The sequence below is a fragment of the Balaenoptera borealis genome (genome assembly GCF_965194805.1).
Source record: "Balaenoptera borealis genome assembly, chromosome: 1".
Lineage (NCBI taxonomy): Eukaryota > Metazoa > Chordata > Mammalia > Artiodactyla > Balaenopteridae > Balaenoptera > Balaenoptera borealis.
This window is the reverse complement of record NC_138860.1, coordinates 194461762-194466118: the sequence shown is the minus strand read 5'-3', so window position 1 is coordinate 194466118 and position 4357 is coordinate 194461762. Positions and strand designations below refer to the sequence as shown.

The 4357-nt window shown below is 46.2% G+C and overlaps 1 long non-coding RNA gene across 1 annotated transcript; it reads left to right on the top strand.

Annotated features, from left to right (window-relative positions):
- Window positions 1-2486: 2486 nt before the first annotated feature.
- Window positions 2487-4352, top strand: LOC309628586. Its single transcript, XR_014244551.1, has 4 exons — window positions 2487-2551; window positions 2643-2741; window positions 2846-2949; window positions 4171-4352. It is a non-coding gene; the product is annotated as an uncharacterized lncRNA (long non-coding RNA).
- The last annotated feature ends 5 nt before the right edge of the window (window positions 4353-4357 follow it).

Here is a 4357-nt window from a genome sequence, read left to right as displayed (position 1 = left end):
CCCAGGTGAGCCCCAAGGGTCTGCAGGGCTTTGTGCACAGCACGAGGTCCTGCCCCAGGGGGTGTTTACGGGGCAAGGCAGGAAATGGCTCCACCTTGTGGACTCGGGCTCTAGCACCAGCTCCATCAGCAACAGCCGAGTGACCTTGAACAACTCCACATCCTCCTTTGGCGAAGGAATGGTTTAGGCCAGTGGTTCTCAAACTGGAGTGCACGTCAGAATCACCAGGAGGGTTCGTTAACAACGGATTGCTGGTCCCCAGGCCCAGAATTTCTGACTGAAATTCCTGTCTCACATTCAAAATCCTGGCATGTTGCATTTCTGTCATGTTCCCATTGTTCATGCCCTGTCCAGGGATCACACTTTGAGAACCACTGGGCTGGACAGTAGTTTCCAAAAAGCTCTGAAGTCAGAAAGGCAAGCAATCATGTGGGGAAGGGGAAAAGGTAAAAACTCTGCTTTCTATAAGTGGATTTCTACGTAATAATTCTCACAAAATATTTTATGCAACTTAAACATTTTTTTGAGAACCACTGTTTCTATCATATGGGTCACTTTCATTGCTCACAGTCTGTTTCTACTTCTGAACCCGAATATCTGTATAAATGGGTCCTGGTGCATGCAGGAACAGAGGTCTATATTTTACAAATCCATAATTTATAATAAAATGTTATCAGAGAAGAAAGGCCATCTGGGAGATTGAGAGGTAGCGGGTAGGGCTCCAACCTGGAATCTGGTGTGGCCAGAAGCCACTTTGATGCTGTGCTAAGACTCCTTCTACGATGGGACCTTGAAGCCTCCTTGGGTGGGGTGGGGATGAGCCTGTGGGTACCCAGCACAACTGTACCTGCCACCAGCCTGAGCTGGGCGACATCTCTCCCTGGGACCTTTCCAGAGCATCCACACTTTTGAGTCACTGGGAAGTTACTTCGGAAGACGTCCAAAGTCCTCTCTTTTCCTCTTCTCACATATTATTAGGGAACCCTGGAAGACCAGATCATCCAGGCCAACCCCCTCCTGGAGGCCTCTGGAAATGCCAAGACCGTGAGGAATGACAACTCTTTGGGATTCGTTAAGACTCAGCCCAATTGTCAATGACCCCCAGAAAGAAAACCCTCTCCTCCAATGCTGAATATGAAAAATGGCCACATAAACTAGGATATACCTGGCCTTAGTCTACCCCCAAGCGCTTCAGATCAAGCTGCCCAACCGGGATATTCTGATAACCCTTCAAAGAACATTTTGTCTTATTCCCAGCCGAAGGAAGATTTAGCTGTCCTTCCCTAACTAATCAGCATCACCTCAGAGCCTCCTGAAGTCACAAGGATTCAAGATTCAAATTCCACAAGTACAAAATGACTTCTCTATGCTAAAATTGGTCTCTTCAGGTGGAAGCATTTTAAAATACATAAGTCCATTGAACAGTATCCACTGACTTATTAGCCATGAAAACCTTAGTGTGAAGTTAGTTAGCAGATCTGACCTTCTCCAAGTCAGGAGGTGCTGGGAGGAGGGAAAACCTGGTGGAAGCAGCAGAGCTCAAAAGTTGGGAAGAAGTTGAAACTGAAGATACTGAAGGATATGTCCCATCCTTCAATGTTTCACTTAGGATTAGCTCAACCAAAGAGGCATTTACTTCCGACACTGGCAAATAAACAAGTATCCAGTCTCCTATCTAATTTCACTGGCCAGTAGAGCAAGCACCCAGAGGCACTTGCATTCAGCAGCTAGAACTCCTGAAGAGCGAACACATAATTCACATAAACCTACACTGGTCCTTCATTAACTCTCCTTAGGCTTCATTCAGAGAATACTGAGAATACTACTGAGGATGTACTACATTCCAGGGTCTGTGGGTGAACAAGCAAGGCAATATTTTTGCCCTCCAATTGGCTCACAGAGTGGTAGCGACCAATTAAGCAGATGATGTAAGAAGGGAGTATACACACACACATATATACTATATATAATTTCACCCCTCACTCTCCAAGATTGGGGGAACCCAAGTGCTGAGTGGGTCTCTGGGGAGCCAGGAGGCCTGGCCTGGGAGCTAGGTTTGCATGTAGTAAGTAGTAAGGAAAACTGAGGCAAGAAATGTCAGAAGTAACATCCAGAGGCAAAAAAGAAGTCAGATAGTCCAAGCAGGTTATCAGTTCAAAGGTGTTACAAAGAGTTTGAGCAGGATAAAGACCAAGGAGACAGTCAGGTGTGAGGTGGTCCCAAACAGAGACTTGAGAGGGAGCCTGCAGGCATCCCCAGAGCTGTGGGAACAGGGCCAGGTGCTTTGGGCAGAGCTACCTGAGTCTTGGCTGAGCCAGCGTGGGGACCAGATGCCAAGCAAACAGAGAGGAGGAAGGTCCTCATGCTTCTGGCATCACCTCCTCCGTGAGCCTACACAGCCCACCCATCCTCAGTAGTACCTAACAGAAGCTGGCTACAGTACCATAGAAAGAAAATAACTGTGTTTTTCAATCTGTCTTTGGACATGGGACGTTCATTCGCATTCACTTTGGAGCCACAGGAAAGCTGGTGTCAGCGGACATTGAAACCTGTGAGTCCAAACACTCTATCTGGCACCTTGGATTTAGCCACAGAGGCATCTCCTGGGGACCCTAAAATCACATCGTTTTTTGTTATCTTAGATCTCTTAGAAAAATCCAGGGTGGCATTTCAGTTATCCCGTGAGAGAGGCTATCATATTTTTTACCAAATCATGTCAAACAAGAAGCCGGAACTTATGGGTAAGTTCCTTGGTTATCATTCTCATCTTCCAAATCAATCACATTGGAAAAAAACTCAGAGTCAGTTGTCCATAAGATGCTAAAGGGATCCTTCTGCTTCACAGACCTGCTTCTCATTTCAACCAACCCCTTTGACTTCCCCTTTGTGAGCCAAGGAGAGGTCACCGTGGCCAGTATTGATGACAGTGAGGAATTGTTGGCCACTGATGTAAGTATTTTGTGTGTTTATTTACTTACGTAAGGAATTGTTGAATTTATGAACTGAGAGGTACCCATGATCTCAGGAGGAAGCTGGGATGCAGGGATGCTCAGTGATTAGACCCAAGAGCTCAGAGAATTAGTACAGATCACACCCCTCCCCCACTTGTTTCCATTTCAGAAGATTCCAGGAAATGGGAATACAGAAAGTTCTCCAAAATAGGTCTTCAGTTCCATTCTCCAGCTTTTTAGAGTAAATGTTTGCATGGATAAGGTCTTTAAGGTTTTTGTTGGAAGTTTTCAGGGTACAAAACCATCTACATGGTTCTTTTAAGAAAATCTAGAAAATACAGAAAAGTCTAAAGCAGGAGAAAACAGTCCCGCTCTGCATCAGCCGTTCCATTCCTCTGGCTATCTGCCACCTCGGGCTCACAGTAGGCACCCACCTCCTCAACACACCTGTCAGGCCTCTGGCCTTTAGCTTTGGGGAGTATCTCCAGGGTCAATAACCATAATATTAACTGAGTGCATTGAGCACTCACGCATGCTAGGAACTGAGAAAAGAGTTTTGCCTCAACAAAACCTCTGGGATCAGCACCACTGCTACCCCCGTTTCATAAAGGTAGAAGCTGAGTCTTAGGAAAAAAACACACGATTTGCACAAAGACAGTTTGTAAACGACGGTCTGAACCCAGATCTGCCCAACCCCAGAACTTGCATTTTAACCCTAACCCTAAGACCCTGACCCTGACCCTGACCCTGGCCCTGGCCCTAAGCCTAACCCTAACCCTAACCTCATAGTGTTGCTGACCCTTCCATTGATATAATTGTATGTAATTGAACTTATTCAATAAATCTATTAAACATCTGCCCTCTGCCCAACACCCTCCCAGGTGTTGGAAATGCAATGAAAATACTCCATAAGATGCGCACCTGGTGGGCACATTGTTAACAGAAGGCTTTTACATTTTCACCAGTAGTTTCTCCGTAAGGTCATCACTTGCCAATTAATGACCATGCTGTTTAGGAAGCTCATTAAAAACCCAGGAGTCACGGTTCCCGGCAGGCTCTCCCGTTCTCCCACGGGCACTCTTCCACCCTCTCCAGGTTTCAGTTTCCAGGAACTCGAGCCTGTTGAGAGAGTGCGGAAATAGCTAATCTGGTTTTTGGATGATAGACCATAAACCAGATTTAAAGAAAAATATGTCGTTGCTGGTTTTCATTCAAACAGACAGGTATAATGAAGGAAGGAACCCCTCTGGCCCTCCAGGAGTTGCCTGGGAACCTAGTCTGCGAAATACTTATACATCAAGAGATGGCTCTGAGCTGGAATTCTACAAAAGAAGAGTAGAGCAACCCAGTACAGCTTTATACCCCCTCAGCCGCAGGAGGAGAATGGCTGCAGGCTACTGAAAGCC